Source organism: Tachypleus tridentatus, chromosome 13 (assembly GCF_004210375.1).
Source record: "Tachypleus tridentatus isolate NWPU-2018 chromosome 13, ASM421037v1, whole genome shotgun sequence".
Lineage (NCBI taxonomy): Eukaryota > Metazoa > Arthropoda > Merostomata > Xiphosura > Limulidae > Tachypleus > Tachypleus tridentatus.
The window spans coordinates 54,045,984-54,059,148 of record NC_134837.1 but is presented as its reverse complement, the minus strand read 5'-3'; the positions used below and the strand labels follow the sequence as shown (position 1 = coordinate 54,059,148).

At 36.6% G+C, this 13,165-nt stretch overlaps 1 protein-coding gene across 6 annotated transcripts in view; it reads left to right on the top strand.

Annotated features, from left to right (window-relative positions):
• Positions 1-13,165, top strand: part of LOC143236052 (G protein-coupled receptor kinase 2-like) — an 81,601-nt gene that overhangs the window by 12,020 nt on the left and 56,416 nt on the right. The window lies entirely within an intron of this gene.

Sequence of the window (13,165 nt, the reverse complement as noted above, 5' to 3'; positions counted from 1 at the left end):
TTATATATGTAAAAACAGCTCGTTTGGGTTGAGAAAATATTTTATGTAGAGGAGCGAACAACGTTCACCTTTGTGAACCTGACGATGACCGAAGAAGGTCGAAACGAGCCATTTTTTACATATATATTTCTCTACAAGTGGGTTTTCTTGATATCATCGATTATTACTCTATCAGTCTGTTCCTTTTGAAAGCCTTGACCTGATTTGCAAGTTGAAGTCATCTGGCTAATTGATATATTAGGGCTACATTTCCAGCATTATTCTTGTTAGATATTTTTTCATCCTAGGTCATAATATTCCATAAACAAATTGTGTAATTTCTTACATTGAACAACTGTAAGAGCTTCACAGCTCTGCTCATAAAAGTTTTGTAAGTTAAGTGGTAAGGACCTTTCTCAAAGGTGACTATTTCTGGTGTTCTTTGACACAGAATTACCCTGCATACCTATTGTATTTTGCAGGGTTATATCCAGATTTGACTATTTTCATCATTTTTGTTTGTGCTTATCACCTTAATGATATATTAATTCTTCAGGTTCGCAGGAGTTATTTGAGCCATTAATACATCAGGACACTCTGAATTATTTAATAATTTTATAACCCAGTCACTAGACTTAAATTTATTTTTATTAAGGTGTGGTTTGATTATTTTACTTGATGACAGTCTAGTAATTACTCTTGGTCTTGTCACAGGAAGTTAAACTTATGATATAGTAATTATCATGTAATGCACAGGGATATACTGATAGATTGTGAAACTAACATAACATCACAACTATGCTTCCATATGAAATATGTTCCCAATATACATTTTTCCTGTATGTCAATTACCCACACATTGTGAGGCATAGAGAAATTTTCTAGAGTAAAGATAATTTTTAACTTTTCTTGTGCTGGACTTTGTCCAGTCACTTCTCACATCACTCCTTTTTTTCATCTGTGGATGTATAACCACCCCTTTCATTACCAAATTGGGTTGAACTGCTGTAACTGCAGAATTAGTGCTGATCAAGATATTATAAGACTTTAATAAATTTGCAAACTTGTGGGCTGTTTCCTTCAAATAATTAACTTAGTTCATTTGTGGCAAGTTTGATACTTTTCCTGAGCTCTGCTACCAAAATTTAGCAAATTTCTTTTTCTTAGTGTCAGGATAGTGTCAGTTCATTTAATTGGGTTGAGCTTCAAAACTCAACTTTGAGGTATTTTCTCTTTAGTATGTTAACGGTTTGTGCTGTAATGGTCAGGTTTCCTATATCTGTTACAGACCTCCCTTTCTAGCATCTCTTGATGAGTTTTTACTCTCTACAAACCTTTGTATGCAGTTTATGGCAATATATCTTTTCAAGTTATAGTTGAAACACATTTTGTCTTGTGGTTCCTTTCCTCTGTTCTCCATAACTGGTTGTCTAACTAATTATTTTAAGTTCCTGTAGATTATCATTAACACTTGTTTCAGTACTGTTCCATCTGTTGATGCTGTACCTAGGAGATAGTCTGTCTTTTGTTTCCTTAACTGCAACTTTAGTGGATTCTAGCTCCATTGACAACTGCAATGCTTCCTTTAAAGATAAGTACAAACGTTGCTTTGACCTTATTCTCATGTTCTTATCTGTTATGGCTTCTATTGATCACATGTCAACTAATCCATAATCCCATGAGAAATATTAAAATACCTGAGCAAGCCTTTCAGAATATTTTGTAAGTTTGGCCAAGGTTTCTTTTTCCCTCTCTATCCCATTGAACATCTTTGAATATTTCTGAAACTTTTGTGTAAGGTAGCTTCTAATGCTAGGTAATTGTTACAGAAGCTGAAAGGTCACATAATGTCTGGTGTAGACCAGTTAAGTTCTCAAATTCCATATATTTTCCACTTGAGGTGGATTTTTGTACTTAGTCAGGGGACCTCCCAAAGAAGGTTCTCTTCTTTCAGTTTATCTCCTCTAGGATATAAACACTCGCTCACATGTTTACTGTGAGTGGCGACCCATGAAGGTGAGGAGAGGATGTTGGTGGTTTAGGAGTCCAACTCCAACATGCCACTTTGGCCTTTAATTCCTGTAGACAGGCAGCCTTGGGGTGGCTCCCCAAAATCAGTTGGCTGGTCCAGTTGGATTAGTGTCAACCAAAATACCAGTGTTGGATATTCTCAATAGGTGTTGTGAATATTGCATCTAATACTGGTGTTTGGATATAGTGCTCACAAAACTCTGGCATTGCTCCATTGTCCTTGTGTGGCATTGTAGTGTGTCCCCTTGTAGGGTTGCATGGTGGGTTGAATTAGTGGGCACTGAAATGTAGTATCTTTATTATGGATACCACATTTGGGAAAAAATTGAAAATAAACAATTATAGGAAAACGACCATGCATGTACAGTCTAAATCAGTCAGATTATATACCTCAATTTCTAATTATCCATTCCTTATCTGAGAAATCCTTAGGGCAGATGTCACCCTCTTTTATTCAAAAGGGATTAGAGGGTCTTGCTGGCTGCCCTAAGTCAGTAAAGAAGTTGCTCTGTGAAGACATTTTGGTGGAAACATCTTCACCACAACATACCGAAGGCCATTTGGGATATACCCATTGAGGTTACTTCTCATACAACTTTGAATTTTCCAGAGGAGCAACAGTTGATAAGGATTTAAAGAACATTCCTGAGTCGAAGATCATCACTAATTTCTCAAATCAAGGAATTTCTGTTGTATGCTGAACCTCCACTTGCAGTGACAGATTCATGGTACCCACTAATTTTCTGATATTGATATTTTCATCACTCTACTGCTACAATCAAAGCAGGTTATCTGAACTGTAAGGTGTGGGCATACATTCTCAACTCTTGGATGTTTCCAGTGTCAATGGTTTAGTCACTCAAAAAACATCATATCATTGTTCTGTAACATGTGCCCGTTGTGGTGGCAAAGACCATTTCTCATACAAGTGCAAACTAGAACTACACTGTGTTAACTGTATGGTCTGCACCTCTCTTACTCATCTCTTTTCCTAAATGGGTGGAGGATAAAGAAGTTCAATGCTTGAAGACTATAAATATCTCCAACCCAAAGTCTCTGAAATTACTCTCCCCAACTACATCTCAGACATACTCTGCTGCACTCCATTCTACTGCCACAGTAGGAGTACAGACAGGTCTCCATGTCTCTGGCAGAGTCGTTTACACAATACCTGAAGAACCTTTTGTTCTCCATGATTTAAAGAGTTGACAAATCTACATCTACTTCCATCTCTGTCCCTGCCACTCCTTCCAGTGGCTGTCCAGTTTCACTTTTTTTTGGCTTTGGTTTTGGGTGTTTACTTGGGTTCATCCTCTTCTACAGCCCTAGAAGTAAAATGACCATTCGTTCACACCCTCAGTCACTGGAATCTTTGTCCACAGACAGACCTGCTTACTTGACGTAGGGCAAGATCCATGGAGGTTGACAGGTCTTTGTCCAATAAAGAAATAAAGCATGGTCAAAAGCAGAAGGGCTTTATGTCACGTTCTCCTCCACGTAAATAAAAAATGGCCAATCTGATCCAGTGGAACTGTTGGGGTTTCCTTCAGATATAGATGACATTAAGGACTTGATTGATTCTTGCCATCCCGTGTGTGTCTCCTTACAGGAAACGTTTCTGAAGCCTGTTAATAAAGTCACCCTTCAGCAGTTTTCTTTGTACAGAAGTTACAGGTTGTATGATGGACAAGTGCAAGGTGGAGTGACACTGCAGCTTGATTAGCAAGTGCCCACCCTATCGTTGCCACTTGAAACACCTTTGTGGAGGCTGTAGCCATCTTTGCTTCCTTGGGTCATACCATCACTGTTTTCTCTACCTGGCTCCTGAAGAAACCTATGATCAGTCAGATCTTGGTGCCCTCATTGAGCAGTTACCATTTTCCTTTTTAATGCTGGGGGATTTTAATGTACATACACTCCTCTTGGGTAGTACTGATATTGATGGGAGTGGTTGTTCCATGGAGCATGCGCTCTTAGATCATAACCTCGTCTCTCTTCAGTACTGGTTCTTATACTTATTTTGATGCACCTAGTCAGTCTTTTACTGCTATTGATCTTTGTCTGCTCCCGTTCACTTTTCTCATACTTTTCTTAGAGGTTTGACATTAATCCATGGGGCAGTGATCATTTTCTTGTTATTTTGAGAGAGACTGGCTGTTGTCAATGCCACCTGAGCTGCTCGCCTTGATAGAAGCTGGACCAGGCCAACTGGTCCTCTTTCACTGTTCTTTCAGAACTTGATCCTGCTATTGTCTGCTGACCTTTAATAAACGAATGTATTGTCCAGGCAGCTGCTCAGAGTATTCCTAAACCCTCGACACTTTTCCCACAGTATTCTTGTCTTTGGTGGAATCCTGCCTGCCACATGGCAAGGAAAGCTCAAAAATGGGCTTGGGATACCTTTCGTCAGTATCACACACTTTTAAACCACAATGCATTTCAGCGGGCTCGTGCAAATGCTTGGCAAGTCAGATGTCAAAGCCAGAAGGAATCTTGGATTAAATACACCTTTAGCATCCCTTCCACCACCAGTTCCAAAGTCATATGGGACAGGATTCAAAAGGTTTGTGAACACTGGTGAAAGCATCACCAGTACTCTCAGCAAAAGCTCGTTTCCGTGTATATATTACTTCTGCTTCATCCCCACCTTCTTAGCCATCAAGACATGGGCAGAGAAATCGCCTCTTTCCGTTTGGGCTGATCGTCTCTACAACTATAATCGCCTTTTCATGCTTGTAGAACACAGACTTGCTCGTCATTGGTCTGGCAGTATATTAGTTGGATCTGATGATATTTATTATGGGATGCTGTGCTATCTCTCTCCTGCCTTGCCATCTTCTGATTATATTTAACTGGATCTGGCAGGAGAATATTTTTCCTGATTGGCTCTATGCTATTGTACTCCCTCTTCCTAAGCCTGGGAAGGATCTCAAGATTCCTTTGAACTACTGTCCAATTGCTTTGACAAGCAGTCTCTGTAAGATCTTCAAGGATGGTTAATGCTCGTATTATTTGGTTCCTTGAATCAAACAATATCCACTCAGTGTGGGTTCCGATGATACCCATCCACCACAGACCACCTGACTCAAAATGTCAATCAGGGAAGTCTTTTGCAAGTGACAACATCGTGTTTTTGTAGATTTTGATATTAAGAAAGCTTACGGTACAACGTGGAGGTATGGCATCTTGCAAGACCTCCACTCGTATGGATTGTGTTGCCATTTACCCGTTTTTATTAAATATTTTTTTAATGAACCAGCAATTCCCAGTTTTTGTGGGTTTGGCGTTTTCCTGTTCTTTTCCACAGGAACTTGGAGTTCTTCAGGGCTGTGTCTCAAGTGTTTAACTTTTCATTATAAAGATTAGTGCCATCAATGGACAATTCCCTCTTACTGTTGCAAACGGGCCCTATGTCGATAACTTTCACATCTCATGTTAGTCATCGAACATGAAGTATACTGAGTGACAGCTACAGACTGCCGTCAATCATTTACTGAAGTGGACCACAGCAAACGGTTTAAACTTCTCTTTTCTTAACTGTTTGCATGCACTTTTGCCACCAATGGGGTATTCAGTTTGATCCTGAACTACATATTGGTGAAGTCGTGTTTCCAGTGGCCCCTGAGGCAAATTTCTTGTGGCTTATCTTTGAATGTAATCTTACCTTTATACCACATATTAAGCAGCTACGGGTCAAATGTACAAGAGCACTGAACATCCCTCCATGTCCTCTCTTACACCACTTGGGTAGTGGATTGATGTTCTATGCTACAGATATATCGTGTTCTTATTCAGTCCTGACTAGACTGTGTGTCTCTGGTCTATGGCTCTAAAAGGGCATTGGTCTTGAAAATGTTGGACCCTGTTCACCAGCAGGGGCTTTGGCTGTGCACAGGGGCCTACACACTACTTCAGCCCAGAGTTTGTACACTGAGTCTCATGAACCTCCTCTGTACCTTTGCTGTTTGCAACTGTCTTTACTGTACGCTTCAAAATTTCGATTCTTACCACAACATCCCAGCTAGAGTTGTTTATCTTTCTCAGTGGGCGTTGCGTTTTTTTCAGAATAGATGGTCTGTCATTGTTTCTTTTGGTCTTCGTATCCAGGTGCAATTGGATGAATTGGATCAGACCTTTGATAACATAGCTGCATTCACTGATCAGCCTATCCCACCATGGCTGATTACCATCCTCAAATGTGACATATATTTGAATTATTTCAAAGATTCTTCCAATTGAAAGTATTGCTTTCTATTTGCTGAACATCTTTCAAATTATCCTTCTATATCCATTTATACGGATGGTTTTTTCGAAATCAAGTTACTCAGTGTACCTTGCCATGGTGTATTGTGATTTGGTTGTTTGACACAGAATCCTCTCCACAGTTTCTGTGTTTACTGCCGAATTCTATGCCATTTATCTTGTACTGCGAAGCTTCTATGTGATCCAGGGCACGAACTGTACTATTTATACTGACTCCCTTAACTCTCTATTGGCCCGGGAATTGCTTCACGTTAGTTTTCGCCCTGTTCTCGTCGATATTCAAATCTGACTGGCCTATTTCTCTCTATCATCTACTTCTGTCCTGTTCTTCTGGATACCAGGTCCCGTCGGTATTCGTAGGAACGAGCTCACTAACATCACAACTATGTCTGTCTGCTCTGGTACTATCACTGCCGTGCCTGTCCCATACATAGACTACGATCCCGAATTTAAGGCTCGGCTCCATGCCAGTTAGCACTCAAATTGAGGTGAGCAACGTGATAACAAGCTTTATCAGATCAAACTTTCTGTTGCTCTTTGGCCATCTTTCTTCCATAAAGATCGGAAGGAGGAAGTTTTTTTTCTGGCTAGGCTACTCATTGGATACAGTTGTTTTTTTAACTCATTGCTTTCTTTTATTTGATGCTGATGTCCCAATGTGTGGTCTGTGTGACACTCAGATCACAGTCTAATTTTACTGTCATGACGTCGTTACGATCTAGAGCGACGGCACCATTTTAAACATTTTTATCATGGGTTCATCCTCAATGTTGGAAAGTGTCATTGGCGATAGTGACACTGTTCACCTCAGTTGTGTTTTAAATTTTTGGGTCATTGTTTGTTTTTTTAACACTAAGGTTTTAATTTGAAAATTTGACTGTTTCGTTTCAGCATGATTCCTTTATACATATTTTAATGATTTTACTATTTTACCGGTTCTTTGGCGCAGATATCCCATTTGCTTTGCCTCAATAAACGCTAAACAACCAAACAACCATATTTTTAGTGGATGGTGTTTTAAACGAGTATTCTTGAACTAGTACAGAAAGAGGTGTAGCTGGTTTAATCTTTGCATTTACAACAATTCGTTTTCTAGGTATTTGTTCATTATCTCGTTGATATCTTGTTAGTATTCTTTAATCTTGTCGCTTCAACCTTAGTTAATTTTTTATGTTCTTCTGCATTCTTTAAAATTGTTGTTGCCTTCACCATGATTTTAATGTTTGAGCTGCACCTTTATTTTTTAACTGCTCTTTTAAATTCCTGTCTCTTAACGTCTTGGTTTTCATTGAATTTCCTTTCATGGTCTTCTGATTTTATATTTCCCTTTTTCTTGTTCTTTTTAACTCTGTCACTTTGTCCTCCTTTTAATAATTTCATCATCTTCGGTAATGTTTTAATCTTTCTTTTGAACTTTTTGTCAATGCCACTGTTGAAATTGAGGCAAATTGTATTTTGTTTTCACCGAAATAATCTCGCTTCTGACACTAGTGTGTTAACGTTATTGTATTGTTGGTCGGGGTCTGTTGAATTATTTGATGGAAATAATATAAAATTCAGCCCAAATAATAATAATGAATGAGTTTTGGTTTGATTTAATGTTTACACAAGATACCTTCGTTTGTTCATTTGTGACGACGAGAAACCCACTTGAAGTAAAAATGTATCTCGGGACAACTGGTATGGATATTAACACATTTACTAACAAAGCAGAGTTCTCTGCTTTATTAGTAAAAGTATCGATAGCTATACCAGTCGTCCTGAGATATATCATTTGTTCATTGTTGTAACGTACAAGCCTACGTTTACAAATGGCGTTCAAACAAATATTTTGTCAATGGCACTAGGACTAATTGGAAATGAAAATCACTTGAACAGTTCGTTGCTGGCTAATTGATAATCTAACTTAATATAAGTGAAAACTAACGTTCATCCACAGCTAAATACTTTAGTAAACTAAACTGAATGACGTGCTTTCTACCGATTGTAAACAACTAACTCGGTGTTTTAGTGTCCCATTCATACCCATTTATATATGTTGTTGACTCATAAAAGTTTAGATTTTTGTGACATCATTTAGAGAGTTCTAGTTATTGTGTATCCTATTTAAACCTTTCAATCTTAATGTCATGCGCTTTCTAGTTAACATCTAAGATAAAACATTGAAAAAAGTCTACAACTTTTTTGTCTACTACAAATGTTTCAGTTTACCGACTTCAAGTTCAAAGTGATTTTTGTTACGTATCTCTGCTAGGAAATTCTCGAAACTAAGCATTTGTGTGTAATACTGTTTTTATGGATGGATAGGAGGGTACATTAGTGTGTGTGTTGTGTTACCGTCCAATTATCCAAGGTTGGCTAATTCGATTATCATAATTTTGGGTATGGCAACTGGAAACCGTCTGACAGTGTACATGGGCTATTGTTTTTATAATTTTTACCAGAGAAGGGCATGGTGAGTGAAAAGCGTCTGAAAGATGATATATTTCCGTTTTCTAATTAATCATCTGGCTTTGAATTTAAAGACATGAGTATGTAATCAGTTAAATGAGGCAATTATTACCTTTCACAAATCAGGTTATGCAATTAGTATGTAATAAGATATTCAAACATTTAGTGATAAATGTAGAAGAAAAAGGAACATTATCTAACATCGTCCATTGTACAATATTTGCCTCCTTAACGAGGCTCTTCAACGAATATTTAACGATTTAAAAGAAAATATATATATGTGCATATTTTGTTACCGACTGTTTTAACGGCCTTTTACAGATGCATACAAACTGTTGTTATTAATATCCTATTCATTTGGTTACAAGTATTTCGACAGTAATATTGGGCTGGTATGCTCTGTGTACGTTTTAATTTTCTCTGCATCAAGTGTCAGTTCATTGTTCTTCTGCAGTTCCGCAGATTACGCTTCGCACTTTTAGGTCTGGGTGCATTATAAGAGTAACAGTTGATCGTCAAAATACAGAGAAAATTTCGTTGGAATTGGTCGTAGGAAAAAGTGTTACACATCGCTCATTTTCTCCCGCCAAACAACATTTATGTGGTCTCGGTAATGCTTGGCGATTAATCGAAATTTCAATTACTAAAACAAACATTGAATTTGAATTTATACGTTTATCTTATATCTACATTTCTATTTGATTAGTGCATAAAAACTTTTCGTTTGTAGGTGTACTTGCACAGAACTTGGAGGCTCTGTGTTAGCCCTGAAGGTAATGAGAACAAACACCATCTTTCTTCGCAGTGTTAAACTGCTTGCTAAAAAACAAATGTGTTAAATGCACATTTGTGAACTTTCATGTGGTGTTCCTTTTTTCTGTTATCGTCACTTCCAGCAACGTCAGCGGTTCGGGTTAATTTATTCTATAAAACAAGAACTGTGAGTACTTGCATGTGAGATCAATCAGGAGAGGCTTAAAGCAATGCAAGCTGAGAGTCACGCTCTCCAGTTCGAAACACAGCTCTCAAAATGCATGAAAAAAAAAACTGCTTGATAATTGTTTTGATAGAAATAATATTTTTACAGTTGCAGTGTGGCGTCCAATTTTAGTAAGAAAAACTTGCCAGTTAGTAGTAAAATACGAGTGATTATTTAAATATATATTTACAGATATGTGTACACACACAGACACACATTTTGTTTATAATGCTTTTCCAAAAAGGCTAACAAGGTAAAATAAGAAATATTTTTTATAACGTCTTGTTTTTGAGTGAGGTCTCTTATTGTTTGTAACTCAGTGTACACTAAGCCATTCGTGTATTATTTGAGATATGTATTCCTTCAAAAATGGTCTCATTATTATGCTTAACAAACGTAATGGAGATTATTTACAAATATATAATTGCAAAAGTGATCATCGATTAGTAACAGGTCTCTGTTGAAGCCATTTGGCTGAAATGTTGACTACGAGTTTCAGTTGTTGCCATTTTAACAATTTCCCTGTATTTTTATATTTTACCACTTTGTTAATTCATTTGTTTTTGTTCGTCTTTGGGCAACTTTTCAAGTATTTTTGACGTGCACACAAAATTTAACACTTAACTCTCGACTCTTTTAACATATAATACATTCATTGAAAAAAACTTGCATGCATCGAAATGCACTCTAACATATATATATATATATATATATGTCGTGATGCAAATGATTTGGAATCGGGGATTTAAGGTTCGTGTTCTCTTGCCTCCATAATGTACTCCCACGATTATGTGAGCGTGATGTAAAATACAGTAAAACCCCACTATTCAGAGAGTAGTCGTGGAGTTTGTAACAGGTGTTCTTCCTTTTAGTTTATCAATACAAAATTAGCGATAGATAATTGCAAATAACCATTGTGTTGTTTTGTGTAGAAATGGTAGACAACGTAAGAAAAAATGTTTGATACCGCACAATTATTTTTTATCGTAAATCGCTTATTGCGTGTTGGACGAAACTAGTGAATGAATAAATAGAGAAAGGGGCTCTCACAGCCTTATAGTAATATTATAGTAGCAGATTTTTCTTGAGTAACAGAATTGTTCACTGATTTTTAATTAATTTTCTAATTTGTTGCCGGTTGCGAAAGTAAACTATTGCCTGTCGCTCCAATTTTAATTATTGTAGTTAACATTGTGTAGTTTACCGTATGAAAAATTCTGAGTAAGAATTTGTAATTTGGTAGTTCGGAAAACTTAACACATGTATCGTGTTTTGTAATAAAATAACGAAGTGAAAAATAAAGTTCACAATCATAACCGTTCTTTGGACGTGTGTTGTTTAATTACTCGTATTGAAACTGATGACTATGTAGAACGTAAAGCGAGTAATGTATGTATCTATTTTTGTTAAAAATGCGAACATTTCATGTGTGATGTTCAGAAGCTTACAAAGAAATACATCCATCTGATAAATATTTCGTTCGAATTTTATGTCACGTGTGATGAATAAGTCTCACGCTTATGTAAAACAACTAATGTGGCTAATGTAGTTCCGGCTTTCCAGGTTAAATTTAAATTAGTAATAAAACACTCGTTTTAGTTAACATTACACATCTTAAAGTTGACGTACAACCACAACGAAATTATTTTTCATGTGTTGTACTGTAACGGAGGGTCTGGAACTATTTATTACACGACAAGTATACAGTTAATTTATATTCTCTGTTTCCAATTAAATTCACCATCTGTTGACTTTGGTGAAAAACTAATATGGTAAATGCAGAACTTTTTTTTTTCCTCTGAAACTCGATACACGAGGTCAGGGCAGATCATGAAACGGCGCTTTCCATTTTTTAAATTTATGTTTTGATTCTTTTAAGTAGCAAGTACGTAGTCTATCTAGACTTAGTCTTGGAGATTGCAAAACATTAACTGTTTATATTACATAAGTTAACAACTTTTCAAAATTCTAGTTTCAGGTTTTAATTTACTTTAAAAGTTTCCTTGAACTCAAGAAAGTGACGTACAACAATTCTGTGTTTTAAATTTGCTATGGCAGGATTACACATTTGCAAAACTTCTAGCTGTAAATAACAGATTATTCAGGCCTAACTCTAGTTAGGTCTAATACATACGAAAGGCAGGATTAAAGTTTAGTGAGGCCATAAGCCCAGTAATAAGTGGGAAAAATAATAACTCGCTATTTGTGATACTGTTATGAATCACGAGTTTTTTGGTGTGTTTTTTATTACTATTTAAGACAATATTTCACCATTACGGCTTCATCATAGCTAATAGTACAATAACTATGGTTGCTATAGTAATTTGTACACTACTGATCTCAACTACGTCTTGCTCATTTCACGCAAGTGCCAACGAAGCGTATTGCCATCACCAGAGCTCATCAGGCTTGTGAGTGACAACATACAAAGTTAAACAATTTAAACATTTTGTTCTTCGCATTCGTAAATCCAGTTTCTGAAAAAGTACTTCATGAATATGTGCATATGTATCGAAGTGCATAATAGTGATTTGGTTAGCGATGTTAATCTGCAGTTTAGAGTTTGCATTTTAGAAGAACAGCTAAATGTGACTAGAAGCTGAGAAGTAATCAGTTTATCCTTATAACCCGTAAATAATTAATTTATTAACTTGAAAGAGAGTGACATTTAACGTTTATACGGCCTGAATGACATGAAAAACGTGTTTGACACTTAATGGTACAGACCAATACCATCTTGTGTCCAGGAGCGGTCATTCAGTTCCATCTCCCCTCCGAGCCGAAACATCATAATAGTAAAACAAAAAAAGTGTTAATAGACTTAAGACATGAGAAAAAGTCGTTTTTGATAGCGTCATACCAATGTCAGACTGTAATAACTACAACTATACTTTCAGCGTGTACTTACACCCAAATATTCGATAACAAACATTAACTTAAAAAATAGACAAAAACCTATCTTCAGTTAACTCATAGTAGGGGCGTGGAACTTGTTTGTGAAATGTTTGTTTAGTGTCAAAAGGAAGAAAAATCAACAGATGTTATTTACATTCAGCTTTAACTAAACTAGATTCAATGTCTAAAGTGTGAAAATTTAAACTGTAATTTTGTTCGGTTGTCCAGCATAAGGTCTTGGCTGAAAGTAATTATGCTAATTAACACGATGTATATCAAAGTGCAAGCAATTTTACTTAATTAAAAAAATCGAAGTAGTTTGCGTTTGAAATGTTATTTTACGAAAACGGAATGCAAGTGATGCTGTATGATCTTTTACTAGGCTAGCCAAGTTTTCATGTCATAAAACTGGGAGGAAATTAGACCCTTTGAGGAAATTATAAACGATTAATTATACATATAATAAATATAATCAAGTAACTTGTTTGTTTAAGAGCAAAGCCATAGTGGGCTATTTGCTGTGTCCACCTCCGGGAATCGAATCTCGGATTTTAGCGTTGTAAATTC